This window comes from Camellia sinensis, chromosome 12 (genome assembly GCF_055761805.1).
Source record: "Camellia sinensis isolate YWXY chromosome 12, ASM5576180v1, whole genome shotgun sequence".
NCBI classification, from domain to species: Eukaryota; Viridiplantae; Streptophyta; class Magnoliopsida; order Ericales; family Theaceae; genus Camellia; species Camellia sinensis.
Window position 1 is genome coordinate 102,430,513 of NC_138972.1, and position 17,155 is coordinate 102,447,667.

Genomic DNA, 17,155 nt, shown 5'->3' on the forward strand with positions numbered 1-17,155 from the left:
TTTGGTAGCTCTTCAAACCCAAACTTAAACACCTAGAATAGGATCAAAACAATACAAAACAATAAGAACTAGGTAGCAAATGAAGGAAATGAAAGCAAGAGGGAAGATAACAAGCCTATACCTCTCAAGGGAGTAAGCTTTTTGTTTGTGATCAAACTAAGCTCCAACACACTCTCAACCTTGAATTATGGTGTTCAAGGCTCAATCAAGGTTCCTAGACCAAGGTATGAAAGTGTGTATGGTGTGTGAATATAGGTTCAAGGTGGTAGGTTATCTCAAAGTGTTGCTTGCACAAGAAGAAGGAGAAGAAGGAGCTCTCAAGGTGGTATATAGGCTTTCTTGAAATTCTTCAACCCTCAAAATAGAGATATATGGTTGTTTTTATAGAATTTGAGCCAGAAATATCATAAATATCTTCAAAAATGGACAGCTGGCGGCCTTCTGCCCAGAACAGTGTTTCTTACTACTGAAGACCAGCTGGCCCTCAATAGCCATAGCCAGCCTTAATGTGTTCCCCTATTTTTCTGTTTCAACCTCAAAATAGGGTGGCACAAGACTGGATTTCTTGGTATAATCAATGGGAATATGGGAGGTTTGGGATTGTTTCGAAGCTTAAAACATGGCCCCTTCGTTGAGACCTTGAACCATGCACAATACCACTTTTATCATCAGGTGTATCGGACAAAGCGCTCGAGCCTTGCAGGTAGCCAAAAATGGGGTGTCCACAGTTGTCCCTCTTTGACAGAGCTCGAAGTCATAAAGTGACATGAGTGAATGTTAAGCCCAGAGACGACCCATTTGAGAAGGCCGCAAGAATTGGGCAAGAAATCAAGGCATAAATGCAAAGGTTGAACTCGAGGGCAAAATGCAACATGAAATATAGAAAATAACTTATGATCATGCAATGAAGCTATGCAATGAAACATAATGTAAATGAAGCAAAAAACAATGCTACAATCTAGACAAGAATGCAACATTTGAATGACAATGCAAAACAAAGCAAAATAAACCTCGCCGTATTTCACACGGAACGAAGTGAATAATTAGGGACACCTCGTGTGAAAAGCACAAAGAAAGCACAAATCAACCTACGTCTCATGTAGAAGGATGTAAGAAAATGTAGACCTAACTACGCCTTGCATAGAAAGGGGAAAGGGCGATGTAACCATCGAGCGCACCCAAGGTCTCAACCGAGATCCTAACGCATCTCACGCGATAGGAGGAAGGGTGGTGTAAAAAAATAGGCACACTTGATGTTTTTAACTGGGGTACAATCCTAACGCGTTACACGCGAGAAGAGGAAAGGTGGTGTGAATGGCGGGTGTACCCGATGTTTTTAATTGAAGGTACAATCCTAACGCATCATACGCGAGAGGAGGAAAGGTGGTCTGAACAAATAGGTGCACTGATGTTTTTAGTCGGGGGTACAATCCTAACGCATCATACACGAGAGGAGGAAAGGTGGTCTGAACAAATAGGTGCATTGATGTTTTTAGTCGGGGGTACAATCCTAACGCATCACACGCGAGAGGAGGAAAGGTGATGTGAACAAACAGGCACACTGAAGTTTTTAGTCGGGGGTACAATACTAACGTATCACACGCGAGAGGAGGAAAGGTGGTGTGAACACTGGGTGTGACCGATGTTTTTAACCGAAGGTATAATCCTAACGCGTCACACGCGAGAGGAGAAAAAGTGGTGTGAACATTGGGTGCCCCTTATGTTTTTAACCGAAGGTACAATCCTAACGTGTCACACACGATAGGAGGAAAAGTGGAGTGAGCACACAGGTGCACCTGATGTTTTTAATTGAGGGTATAATTGTAACGCGTCACATGCAAGATGAGGAAAGATGGTGTGAATGAAGGGGCACACCTGCTATTTTTAACTGAAGGTACAATCCAAATGCGTCACACGCGAGAGGAGGAATGGTGGTGTGAACACCGGGTGCACCCGATGCTTTTAACCGAAGGTACAATCCTAATACGTCACACGCGAGAGGAGGAAAGGTGTTGTGAACACCGGGTGCCCCTGATGTGTGATAACCTTGGTCCGTATTATGCTAATTAATCTTTGTTATGAATATGATTATGTGTTTGATATGATTTTGAGTACCATTTCTATGAATATATGTGGTTTTGAATTTCTATTTGTTCACCGTAGGAAAACCTGTTTGACTTTCTGCTTTGGAATTTAAATTGAAGGCCCTATCGGCCACAGAAACTAGAATTGATTATGCCTTTGTGATTAGCGTAATTTTTAGAGCCTACGGTGAAATTTAATTGAAAATTGATTCAGATCAAATTAAATAGATTAAATTAATGAAATGTTGCTCAATTATTTAATATTAAAGAATGTGTTTGAGAAGGAGCTTATAAAGGGCCAATTTACACACTCATTCACTTACTTGAGCTCAAAAATCATATTTTACACCTTAGAGTGAGAGAGGGTCTGCTAGAGGGAGAAAGGGTAAAGGAAATTGAAGTTTTGATCTTGAAGCTTGAATAATTTGAAGACCAACTCAAGAATTAAGCATAAGTTTGGAAGATTAAAGCTCCTAGGTGACTAATCAACCCTTAACTCATGAGTTAGAGTTGTGATTTTGTGAATTGAAGATTAAATGGTGAGTTAGATCATGAGTTGAGTTGATTAAGTTGAAAATGAAGTCCATGTGTGCATGCATGTAGAGAATTCCTATGAAATTACATAATCTAGCATGTAATATGTGAATTATGAAAGATTGAGCATTGAAACATACATGCAAGCATGGTTTTGTTGAGTTTCATGGTTATAAGCATCATTGGTGCTATTTGAAATGGAATTGGGGTCAAAAACTAACATGCATGTTGAAATTGGTAGAGATATGAATTTGGTATGAAGTTTGAATGCATGGATTTTGATCATACAAAAGAAATGAGGATTAATTGTGAATGAGATGATGATTTTGAACAATTTGGTGTCATACTCTTATATTCTCTTGTAATGTAATGTGTTTCCCTATTTTTGGTGCCTTAATTTGAGCTTTAAAGCCTTTGAATGTTGAATTTGAGCCTCAAGAATAGTTCTGGAAAACCTAGAGTTTGACATGTCCGCTCGAGTGGAAATGCGAGCTCCCATAAGTTTTGCAGACATGGGTGTTCGCTCGAGCGGGGAGCCATGTAGTGAGGCTTTCAGCTCGAGCGTCTGAGTTCACGCTCGAGCGTAAATATGAGGCAACCAGTACTTTTGCAGACCTAACAGGTCTGCTCGAGCGGGGAAGTCCACGCTCGAGCGGGGACCCCTGTTTCAGAAACTTTGTAAAGATGTTCTATGTTTCGCTTTTCGTTCTCTTTCACTTTCAAGCGCTCTTAGGCATGCATTGAGCATTATGAACGAATTAAAAGAATCAGAAAGAAGCCTAAGAGGGATGTTTGAATTAAGAACAGATTGAATCGTTTATGACCCAAATGTGTTATGTAATGTGTAGGGTCGAGCTCAAGGGTGAATCCACCGGCAGAACACTGTGAGTTCTTAATAGAGATATCTGAAGTATGCTATTTGTCCAATTGCTTACTTTCATATAAGTCTTGTAAGTTTGTTACATTGAATTGGGGACAAATATTTGTTATGCCATGTGATTGGGCCAAAGGCCGTTGGATACAATTGACTGGGCCAAAGGCCGTCTGACATGAGCGATAGTCTGATGGAATTAGTGGACAGGGAGATAGAGTTTACTATTGAAATTGTGCCAGACACTCAGCCTATTTCTAAAACTCCCTACAGAATGGCTATGACTGAAATGAAAGAATTGAAAGAACAATTACCGGATCTGCTTAACAAAGGGTTTATCCGACCTAGTACTTTACCATGGGGTGCACCGGTGTTGTTTATGAAAAAGAAAGACGGAACCTTGCGCCTGTATATTGATTATCGAGAACTGAACAAGGTGACAATAAAGAATAAATACCCTTTACCTCATATTGATGACTTGTTTGACCAGTTGCAGGGATCACAGGTGTTTTCCAAAATTGATTTGAGATCCGGATACCACCAGTTGAAAGTAAAGGCAGAAGATGTTGAGAAAACAACATTTAGAATGAGGTATGGTCAGTACGAATTTTTTGTTATGCCATTTGGAGTGACTAATGCACCTGCGGCATTTATGGACTTAATGAACCAAATTTTTAAGACCTACCTTCATGAATTTGTTGTGGTTTTTATTGATGACATTTTGATATACTCCAAGAATAGACTTGAACATGAACATCATTTGAGGACTGTCCTGCAAACACTTAGAGAAAAGAAATTATTTTCCAAACTAAAGAAATGTGAATTTTGGTTGGATGAAGTTATCTTTTTAGGGCATGTGATCAACAAGGAAGGAATTTCAGTGGACCCACAGAAAATAAAGGCAATTGTGAATTGGCCTATACCGACAAATGTAACAGAGGTCCGCAGTTTCATGGGCCTAGCCGGGTATTACAGGAGGTTTGTGAAAGACTTTTCAAGGATAGCTGTACCTCTTACCCAACTGACACACAAAGGGCAACATTTGAATGGAATGACGAAAGAGAATCTACCTTTCATGAACTGAAAACGAGACTGACCACTGCACCAGTATTGACATTGCCCACAGGTACGGAAAATTTTATGATTTTCAGTGATGCATCTTATAAAGGTTTGGGTTGGGTTGTGTATTAATGCAGAATGGAAAGGTAATTGCCTATGCCTCCCGGCAGTTGAGGCCACATGAGAAGAACTACCCAACACATGATTTGGAATTGGCCGCAGTTGTTTTTGCTTTGAAAATCTGGCGGCATTATTTGTATGGGGCAAAGTGTGAAGTCTACACGGATCACAAAAGTCTGAAATACTTCTTTACACAGAAAGAGTTGAACATGCGGTAAAGGAGATGGCTTGAATTGATAAAGGATTATGATCTTGAAATTCAATATCACCCCGGGAAAGCTAATACAGTTGCTGAGGCCTTGAGCATAAAATCAATTGGGAGTATGGCCTGTTTGCTTACTGAATAGAAAGAAATCTTGCAAGATTTTGAGAAGTTTGAAATTGAAGTGGTATTGTGTGAACATGGCGGATTGATAGCTGCTATTTCAGTCGAACCGGCAATCATTGACGAGATTAAACAGAAACAAAAAGAGGATGAATTCCTCAAGAAAGTGATTAATGAATTTGAGACAAGTCCAAAAGTAGAGTTTAGTGTTGAAAATGAAGTGTTAAGGTTTCGAAACCGAATGTGTGTGCTAGATATTCCGAAGCTGAAAAAAAGAATTCTGGATGAAGCTCACAAGTCAGTATTTGCTATGCATCCGGGCAATAACAAAATGTATCTGGATTTGAAACAAAGCTATTGGTGGCCCAAAATGAAGAAAGAAATTACAGAATATGTGTCCAAGTGCCTTCAATGTCAGCAAATTAAAGCTGAACATCAGAAACTAGGCGGTCTACTTCAACTTCTCCCTATTCCTGAATGGAAGTGGGAGCACGTGACTATGGATTTTGTTGTTGGTCTACCTCGGACTCTTCGAGGTATGGACTCTATTTGGGTTATAGTTGATAGACTAACTAAGTTTTCACATTTTCTGCCTGTTAGAACTACATTTGATGCTTGTAGACTGGCTACCATATATGTTGATGAGATTGTTCGTTTACACGGACTTCCGGTATCTATTGTCTCGGATAGGGATCCGAAATTTGGGTCTAGATTGTGGAAAAGTTTGCAAAGGGCTATGGGGATGGAATTGAGGTTTAATACTGCATTCCACCCACAGACAGACGGACAATCAGAACGGACAATACAGACTTTGGAGGATATGCTAAGGATGTGTGCCTTGGATTTTCAGGGGAGTTGGGAAGATTATCTGCCACTAGCAGAGTTTGCATACAATAACAGCTTCCACTCCAGCATCGGTATGGCACCATACGAGGCTTTGTATGGTAGAAGGTGCATATCACCAATTTGTTGGACAGAGGTCAGGGATAGAGCTTTACTTGGGCCTGAAATTGTGCAAGACACTTTCGAGAAAATTAAAACTATTCAGCAAAGGCTCAAAACAGCTCAGGACCGACAAAAGAGTTATGCAGATGTTCGAAGAAGACCTCTTGAGTATGAGATTGGTGACCGTGTATTTATCCGTGTGACTCCGATGAAAGGCCAAGTCAGGTTTGGAAGGAATGGTAAGTTGTCGCCCCGTTACATTGGGCCGTTTCAGATTCTGGAAAAACTTAGTCCAGTTGCTTATAGAATCGCTTTGCTACCGGGATTTGAGCAAATCCATAATGTGTTTGATGTGTCAATGTTAAGAGGTTATCTTCAAGATCTGTTTCATGTGATTGATTATCACCGGGTAGCTCTTGATGAAAATATGGAGTATGCCCAATGGCCGGAACGTATCATTGACCGGCAAGTGAAACAATTGAGAAGTAAGTCCATCCCAATGGTGAATGTGGAATGGAAAGAACACTATGGAACAGATGCCACATGGGAAAAATAGGATGAAATGCGACTACGCTATCCACATTTGTTTCCCGACGAAGGTAAAATAAGTTTGGAGGACCAAACTTCCTAAAAGGGGGAAGACTGTGATAACCTTGGTCCGCATTATGCTAATTAATCTTTGTTATGAATATGATTTTGTGTTTGATATGATTTTGAGTACCATTTATATGAATATATGTGGTTTTGAATTTCTATCTGTTCACCGTAGGAAAATCTGTTTGACTTTCTGCTTTGGAATTTAAATTGAAGGCCCTATCGGCCATAGAAACCGGAATTGATTACGCCTTTGTGATTAGCGTAATTTTTAGAGCCTACGGTGAAATTTAATTGAAAATTAATTCGGATCAAATTAAATAGATTAAATTATTGAAATGTTGCTTAACTATTTAATATTAAAGAATGTGTTTGAGAAGGAGCTTATAAAGGGCCAATTTACACCCTCATTCACTTACTTGAGCTCAAAAATCAGATTTTACACCTTAGAGTGAGACAAGGTCGGCTAGAGAGAGAAAGGGTAAAGAAAATTGAAGTTTTGATCTTGAAGCTTGAATAATTTGAAGACCAACTCAAGAATTAAGCATAAGTTTGGAAGATTAAAGCTCCTAGGTGACTAATCAACCCTTAACTCATGAGTTAGAGTTGTGATTTTGTGAATTGAAGATTAAATGGTGAGTTAGATCATGAGTTGAGTTGATTAAGTTGAAAATGAAGTCCATGTGTGCATGCATGTAGAGAATTCCTATGAAATTAAATAATCTAGCATGCAATATGTGAATTATGAAAGATTGAGCATTGAAACATACATGCAAGCATGGTTTTGTTGAGTTTCATGGTTATAAGCATCATTGGTGCTATTTGAAATGGAATTGGGGTCAAAAACTAACATGCATGTTGAAATTGGTAGAGATATGAATTTGGTATGAAGTTTGAATGCATGGATTTTGATCATACAAAAGAAATAAGGATTAATATTGAATGAGATGATGATTTTGAACAATTTGGTGTCATACTTTATATTCTCATGTAATGTAATGTGTTTCCCTATTTTTGGTGCCTTAATTTGAGCTTTAAAGCCTTTGAATGTTGAATTTGAGCCTCAAGAACAGTTCTGGAAAACCCAGAATTTGGCATGTCCACTTGAGCGGGGAAAGCGCCGCTCGAGCGTGAACTGCGAGCTCCCAGAAGTTTTGCAAACATGGGTGTCCGCTCGAGCGGGGAGATTCACGCTCGAGCAGGGAGCCATGTAGTGAGGCTTTCAGCTCGAGCGTCCGAGTTCACGCTCGAGTGTAAATATAAGGCAACCAGTACTTTTGCAGACCTAACGGGTCCGCTCGAGCGGGGACCCCTGTTTCAGAAACTTTGTAAAAATGTTCTACGTTTCGTTTTCCGTTCTCTTTCACTTCTAAGTGCTCTTAGGCATGCATTGAGCATTATGAATGAATTAAAAGAATAAGAAAGAAGCCTAAGAGGGATGTTTGAATTAAGAACAGATTGAATCGTTTGTGACCCAAATGTGTTATGTAATGTGTAGGGTCGAGCTCAAGGGTGAATCCACCGGCAAAACACTGTGAGTAATATCTTAATAGAGATATCTGAAGTATGCTATTTGTCCAATTGCTTACTTTCATATAAGTCTTGTAAGTTTGTTACATTGAATTGGGGACAAATATTTGTTATGCCATGTGACTGGGCCAAAGGCCGTTGGATACAATTAACTGGGCCAAAAGTCGTCTGACATGGGTGATAGTCTGACATGAGTGATAGTCTGACACGAATGATAGTCTGACACGAATGATAGTCTGACATATGAATGAATGAGCTAGAGGCCGTATGACATGAATGAATGGGCCAGAGGCCGTATGACATATGAATGAATGGGCCAGAGGCCGTATGACATGAATGAATGGGCCAGAGGCCGTATGACAGGAATGAATGGGCCAGAGGCCGTATGACATGAATGAATGGGCCCGAGGTCGTATGACATGAATGAATGGGCCAAAGGCCGTTTGACACGAATGATTGGGCCAAAGGTCGTCGGGCAGGAACGGTTGGGCCAAAGGTCGTCGGATACGGATGAATTGGGCCCGTGGCCGGTTGATGTGTTTGGAACTGCAGTCACTTGACCTATATGTATATATATATATATTAGATAGAAATGTGAATTGGGCCCAAGGCCGTTTATTGTATATTGTTCTAGTGTATCTTCTTTGATCGATATTATTCACTAGGCTTTCGCTCACGCTCATTCATGTGTCTGTAGGTGAGCCAAGGGAGGTCCAAACCCAGCTTCAGTGAAGTTTGGTTGGAACGGTCAAGGTTTTGAAGAGTCAGCCCATACGTCTCACGCACGAGACTTGTCCTCGCCCTTTTGCTATTTTATTATATTTTGTCATATTGGCGAGAACTTTGGATTACAGTTGTATATAGTTTTGATTGGCTGACGTAGACTTGAATGATTCTATATGTACAGAACTTTGTGCCATTACATCTTGATGTGAGTTATTAACATGTATATGTATGGATTGTTATGACGTGCCATGTAAGCATAGCTCTATGGACAAAAGATTGAAATTGCTTCCGTTTGGCCCCCTTAACTCTGTTAAAACATGTCTGACTTGGTTTAAGGCCATAGGTAATCTCATGATTACTGGCCGGTTATGTCCTTAACCCATGTGGGGGGGTTCGGGTCATGACATGATGTTTTTAACCGAAGGTACAATCTTAAAGCGTCACACGCGAGAGGAGGAAAAGGTCGGATGGATAAAAGAACAAACAAATCACATAAGTAGGAATTTGAAATGAACATGGATTCTACATACGTATTAAATGGTGTAGTAAAATGGAAGCCAATTTACCCAAGTGTTAAAACAATGAACATAGCGCACCCTGTTTCAATTTGGTTGTAAAATGGACGATGATTTTACTGTGGCACGAATGATTTTATCTGGAACTTCTTTGAATGAACCGTATATACAATATCATTTGGTTACAACAGAACATAATAACAGAATGAACTATGATTCAGACAAAGCAAATTATAAACTACTCGGAATAGTTTAAACAAATTAAAAGTTTTGAACAAATGAGTTTAAACAAGCGAGCTTAAACTAATTAAATCAAGAATCAAACAAATGCATTCACACAATAAAAATAAAATGAACAAAAATCCTTTCTTTTCTTTTCCACTCTCTCTATATTTTTTTTTTGCTTGCTTTTTTTGCTTTCTTTTTTTTTCTTTTTGAACTCTCTACTTCTTTCTTTTCTGCTGTTTTTCTCTCTTTGTTTTTTTTATTTAATTCAATAAGAAATAAATAATAATAATAATAAAAAAAACTGAACTGGGTTTTCACTGAGAGCTGGCCCGGCCTCAATGAAGCACGGCCGGGAATCGAGACAGCCGGCCGAGCTTTGATAGCGGCAGGGGCAGTTTCAGCCTTTCCTCGTGATTTGTTTGTTTAAAACAAACTCAAACCCTATTTCTTTACACTCCCTCATTTGAAACACCCTCTCTTTCTCTCTCTTTCTCTCTCTCTCTCTCTCTCTAAATTCCCTTTCTCTCTAGATTTCCCTTTTTCCTTACAATACCCAACAACCCTCGCCATTTTTTCTTCGAAACCCTTCCCCCCCTCTATATTTTGAATCGATTGAATTTTGATTCGGTCAAGTTTTTGGGTTTCTCATTGTTTTTGCCTTGTTTCTCACAGGTTTTCTTTGTTTTTTGGGTACTCAACTCTCATGTTTTCACTTTTCTCTCTCATTTTCTCTGTCCTAGGGTTTAGCCCCTTACATTTTTCTTGCTTTCTATTCATTTCCTCCACTTTTCTCTATGGCTAGTGAGAAAGTTCCCATCGTGGACCCCGCCGTTGGTATTGGGGTTGCCCTAGGCACAGACATGGAGGCCGAGGATACTCCCGCGTTGCCTCCCCTCGTTGATAGGCCATTTGATGTAGCCACATACTGACCATGCACACATGCTTCACCCCAGGTGGTATTTTGAGATTCAGGGCCTTATCTCCCGGATAGACGAGGACATCTTGCTGCGAGAGCCCACGGAGCACTTGTCCACCGATGCCTCCACGGTAAGCAGCTTTCCTTTGTTTTGATGAATTGTCGAATCTCACAAATAGACCACTAGTTATATGCCATATATTTCCCATTTACAGGAGATAGTTAGGAGGATTGGTGGATATGGATCCATATCTAGTCCCCGGCGCTGGTATGAGAGACTACCCGCGGAGGTCCGCGCACTAGTTGATGCAGCCGGCTTTGGGTCTTTCTGTTCTGGGCTTATACAGATGAGAGCCGAGTCGTTGCTATACGGGGCCCTGGTCGAGAGATGGTGGGACACCACAGACTTATTCCACTTCTCATTGATCGGAGAGTTGACTCTGACCCCGTACGACTTTTCGATGCTTACCGGCTTGTGGGTTGGAGTTGGCGGCCTGATTCCATGTGATCCTGACATGAAGCAGGGAAGAGCCGCACAGCGTCAGCTTCTTAGGGCGATCCCGGACATCACCAGTCATGGGATGGTGAGATACAGCTGGTTTTACGATCATTTTTCCGTGTCCCAGTCCGCTACTCTTGATGAGGTCGCCCAGTACACTCGCGGCTTGCTCATGTTTCTTATCGGTACTACCCTGTTTGCGAACAGGGAAAATACTATGGGGTTATATCTTCTGGAGGCACTATTGCACCTCTCCCAAGTGATAGATTATGATTGGGGTGGCGCCGACCTGGCCACCTTATATTGCTACATGAGCTCCATCTCCTACCGAAAAGCGGATTCACTCGGCGGGTATTAGTGGGTTTGGGAGGTATACCTCACACTCATCTTTTCTGCGCATTCTGTTCCTTCTGCATTTTCTGCTCATTTGCATTTCATTTTCTACTTATGTACTTCATCTACCTTTTCCACTTTGCAGCTCTGGGTTTATACATACTTCACCTCTCTGGCTCTGATCTTAGTGAGACCAATTGAGTTGTCAGTACCCCACTCACGGTACTACAACTCCCGATTTGAGTGCCATCGCCACGTAAATTGAGATTTTCCTTACTTGCACTGCTTCTTTGACACGATCACTGCGGATCAAGTAACAAAATATCAACCTCATAAGCATACTGCACTATTTCCTACACTACACGGTCATTCTCATATTGTTGCTTCTGTACTGTACTGTACTGCCATTCTCATACTGCACTAATTTTTGACACTGCACTCATTTCATAGGTTGACTGGCATCCTTGGACGGGCATTCCTCAGGCATCGAGGACGACCTATGTCGCTACATGGCATGTCTCCACCATGTAGATTCTATTCAAGGGCCCCTTCAACCGGGCTTTCTACCTGGGGAAGAGGTTCATCTACCAAACGCGGGGCGTCGTTGACCCCGACATCCCACATCTTCCTCCTCCAGTTATGAGGGTAGTTGATGAGCTGTATGATGGTCCTCAGATCGACCTCTTGATGTTGTGCAAGGATGGCGATCGACATCACGAGCCTGGCGACTTCACCAACTTCTTACACACTTGGGTGATGACGCTTTTTACCTCGTGCGTGGTTCATGCTGTGCTGGAGGTGGCTGCTGTTGCTGCTGCGATTGATGATGCATCTGCTAGAGGTGCCCCTATTGTTGCTCCCATTTTTGGATTTCCTGTGATTCCCACTAAGATCATGTACATGCGTCCAGATGGAGTGATCAAGCAGATTCCGCTTGAGCGCATTGAGGAGAGGGACCGTAGGCTAGTGTTCACTCCTGGCATCAAGCAGGTACACATTCCTTTATGCTTCGACTCACTGCACTTTGTCTTGTTTTGTTTTCTACCATTTATGTTCATTGTTCTCTATTACTTCTGTCTACCTTTCTCAAATTCTATTCCTTTTGTAGATACCTCGAGCGTATGTTGATGACCTCTTCCAAACGATCGATCGACTGCTCCTTAAGGTACGGAGGAGGCAAACCACTTTAGTTACTCACGGGATTAAGGTACATTCTATCTATAGTTCAAGTTCACTATCTATTTTTACTCCTGTTAGTCCATACTGATACCTGTACTCTTTTCAGCTTGAGCCGGCGCCAGCAGTGCCTGCAAGACCTCATTCAGCTAGTAGACAGAGATAGGGTCCAGTGAGGGGCCAAGGGGGAGCTGATCGAGGAAGAGGCCGAGCGAGGTAGGGCTCACCTTCCGAGGAGTCTTTTGACAGGTCTACGACCCCCAAAGACGAGGGAGAGGAGGTTGACTTGTAGTCTAGTAACCATAGTGACGACAGTGATGCACCTCCCCTGCAGCCAAGGAAGAAGAGGGCGAGGATGGGTTATTGATGAGGATGGTGATTTTGTTTCTGTTTTTGTTTTGTTTTTGCTTTGTAGTTAAAGACTAGCTTCAGATAGACCCTTTTGTTTTGTTTTGAAGAAATTTCTTTTGTTTTGTTTCTTTGTAAAACAATGATCGGGGTTAAACCCACTAGTTATAAAAGACAAATTTTTGTTGAATGATTTCCTTGCACAATGTGATGAACGTCATTTGCATGTGATAAATGGCGTAACCTTTGCATGGTAACTTCACATAGGACTTAAAACAACGAATATCTGCTCTTGCATTCATTCTTGAATCAGATAATAACCCGCGACTGGATGAAATGTAAAATACAATTTGATAATAGGGAAACGAAATGAAAAAACTCAAAAATACTATTAAAAAAAACACTCGGTACAAACAAAACATGACTTAAAACAAAGCTGTGGTACGTCAAGGCAAAGGTCAGCTTTTCCTGCAACTGTACTGATTCTGAAACATTATTTAGACTCGGCTGGGTCTAAATAGGGATGCAACTTGGGTGGGCTCAACCTGAGCAACCAGAACCCAGCCCGAATTTTTTTAGGGCTTGGACAAGATATTTTCAAATTTGGTACGGGCTTGGGCAAAAATTCAGAAGCCTGAATTAAATTTGGACGGGCTTAGGCAAAGACATCAAACAACCCGAGCAACCCGAAACCCGAATTATACATATATAGATATGTAAAAATATTAAATATATATATATATATATATATAAATTATTAGTCATTACATGATATTAAAGTAATTTAGATTATTAAATCATATTGAATATATATTATATATACAAATAACATAAAATCTTACTTTTTTTTTTTTTATTTTCACTCATAAATTGTAAAGACCACTATAGCGGCATCTCTTTTATATTATATAAATTATTAGTTTTGATGGCATTTTCTATATATATATATATATATATATAAAATGTAAATAGAGTTAAATTTTAATAATTTAATAATGTAGCTGCAAAAAAAAAAAATACAATTTGGGTAATTCGGGTAACTCGGGTTTAACTCAGGTTGAGCTTGGGCATGCAACCTCGGGTTACAATTCGGGCCCGGACAGATCTTAGCACAACTTGGGCTGAGCTTGGACAGCCTTCTAACTCGACCGAACCCGCCCGAGTTGCACCCCTAGGTCTAAATATGCACGGCTGGGCTTCACTGAGGCACAACTGGGCCTCAGTGTGAGGTCAGTCAATGCTGCCCAGATGTCATGCATTGCTCCTTCTCATCCTCTATAAATAATGCTCCCATGCTGTTTTTCTGGTAGAATAGCAAGTATTTGATATTTTGCTCTCAAGATGGAGACATTATGCAACAATAGGCTCCGAGACTGGATAGCCACTTTGGACGGCTCGAAAAAGGTGAATTTTCGTGGTTTTGGTCTAAATGCCCTTTTTTCTTCTGAGTTGCACTTCCCTTTGTTTTTCATTCCTTCATGCCATTGTTCGATGTTGAATCCGATCACACATTTGTTTCAATTCGGATCACAAGAGGTGTGTTCGACACTCGAGGAATTTTAAGCTTTGATGGAGTCCCGGCGTGACGAAAAATCATACCGCAGCCCTGCTTTGGTCATGCCCAAGCTTTGGGACGGATGTGTGGGTTAACATTATATGAGGCTTGGTCTTGGCACATGATGGGGAGATAAACATCCTCAATTTAGTTCATTGATTTTTCATTATTGGAGATAGGAGTGACCTTCTTTGGCGAAGCCACCGGCACCCTTCTCACACAATTCCTCCTTGCCCCTAGTTTCGACGGAGCTAGGATCCGATTGATTGAAGTGGCTCAACATTTGAAAGAGGGTAAGAGTTGCATGGGTTTAGCACTGGCAAAAATCTTGATGGGTTTAGATGCTTTCTGCTGATGAGAGACCACCCGGCTGGCAGGGAGTCCGCTACTTCTCCAGGTATTATTTTCTACCTTTCTAATTTATGATTCTTACAACTCAACACTCATCCTCTGCTTTTCTCTTAAATCCCCTTTCCTTACTTTTCTCTTATCGTACACCTCTCTACTCTTTAATCTCTTTTATTTTTCATCTCTCCCCAAGTATGACCTATGGATAAATTGCAAGTAGCAGCTTCTTGCCCTGAGTATTCGGCCCGAGCTTACTTTTTTTGTCAACGGCTAGTGGATTTTCCCTCAGAAGGGTTATGGTGTGACTGGATGTGTAGTCGGTTCGCAGCTAACATAACTTGGCGTTGTCCCTGGCTCAATTTGGTTGAGATGAGCTATAGCATGTCCCGACAGTTAGGTGTAGAGTTGATTGGCCTCACACATTGCGTATTCTATTTTTTTTCCATTTCCGACGCCAGTTCGGGCATGATCAGATACGTCCAGATGAGGGAGTGGAATACACAGCTACATTTCCAGTTTGCGTTTCGCATCTGCTCCGGTATCTTGCAGCCTAGAGAACGAGAGAGATTCTGGCCCCTGCCATTAGTTTTAGTTACGCCCTATCTGAGGAGTGTTTGGCTTGGCTTAAAGAGGAGGCAGAGGTTGGACCGTCTTTGGCATAAAGCCACCTGACTTAGTTGTACCCTAGTTTTACTGCTTTGATCTTTTCTTTTCAAGTTTTAAGATGTAAAAGCAACTTTGATCTAAATCAAAGAGTTAAAGAATGTACTTGTGTTGAAATCAATAAAATTAAAGCTGCGAGTACTAAAAATTTTCCTTTCGGTCCCAAAAATGGTGCAAGTTGTAAAAGGGTAAAATTTTGAACAAAATCAACTTTTATTAAAAACTTTTCAAAACAATTTTCAGAAACAATCACCACTTGACATGCACAAAATCGATCCTCAAGATGTACAGTCCTGAATCAAAAGAAATCATAACTGCCGCTGGTTGCATATCATTGTGGTTCTGTACTGCAATCAGCTTTTCTTCTCTGAAATAAAGAGCTTAACCGAACTAATAGATAGTGAACAAAGATGACTTGATCAAGAAAACAGATAGGACAGTTGAACTGGAGATAGTTATGGCCGAATTTCAGGATGAAGTTGCCTACGTATCCCGAAAATGAGAATTAGGCCTTACGTAGTTCGGTTCAGGTTCACTCAAGTATTAACTTTCTCCTTTTGCGCTCTAACTTTTGCCAAAGTCGCCCTTTAGGGTTTTTAACCTTGCGAGCTCAGTTTTTCTTTATTTCTAATTTTTCATACTCTAACTTTGGCCTAGGTCTCCCTTTCGAGTTTTCGGCCTAGCGAGCTTCTCAGAGATATTATTTCTTCAACTTGTCCATGTTCATCAGTTGTGAAAACTCTAGGCCATCTAGATCCATAAGAATAACTGCCCCTCCTGACCAGATTGACTTGATGATGTAAGGACCAGTCCAGTTAGGTTTGAACTTGCCTCTAGGGTCATGAATGGGAGCTCGGTTGTCTTTCAGCACCATGTCTCCTTCTTGAAGCTGGACTTCACTTTTGTGTTAAAACCCTTAAAAATTCGGAGTTGGTAGCCCTGGACATGATACAATGCTCTTAGTCTTCTCTCATCAAACAATATTAACTCCTCAAATCTACTTTGCTACCAATCCGCCTCTGCTATCTGAAACTCAGCCATAACTCGTAGTGAGGGCATTTCAACTTCGATTAGCAAAACAGCCTCTATCCCATAAACGAGAGAATAGGGGGTCGTCCCCGTAGATGTTCGGATTGAGGTCCTACAGCCCCAGAGCGCAAATGACAATTTATGCGGCCAATCTTTATAGGTTTCCACCAGCTTCTGTAGAATTCTCTTAATATTTTTGTTTGCAGCCTCAACAGCCCCATTGGTTTGTGGCCCGTAGGTTGACGACTTATGGAAAGCCATGTTATATTTCTCAAGCAAGTCTATCACCTCTTTCTTGAAGTGTCTCCCATTGTCAGAGACAATCTCATTGAGCACCCCATACCGGCATATGATGTTGTTTTTGATGAACTTAGCCACATACGATGCTTTTAGCACTGATTAAGACTTGGCCTCCACCCATTTTGTGAAGTAATCGATTGCTACCAGAGTGAATTCATGCCTGTTTGACCCGTTTGGCGTGACTGCACTGATAACATCTATCCCCTAAATAGAGAATGGCCATGGTGAAGTCATGTTGTAGAGCTTCAATGACAGAATGTTCATGCAATTGGCATGAATCTAGCCCTTGTGACATCACCCAACCAAACCAATACAATCCTCTTCCATGGTTGACTAGTAATAGCCTTGCCTAAGGATTTTTGGGGCGAGCATCACACCATTCATGTGGGCCCTGCACTCTCCTCCATGAGTGGCCTCCACAAGGCGCTTTGATTCTTTTTCTTTAGCGCATAGTTTA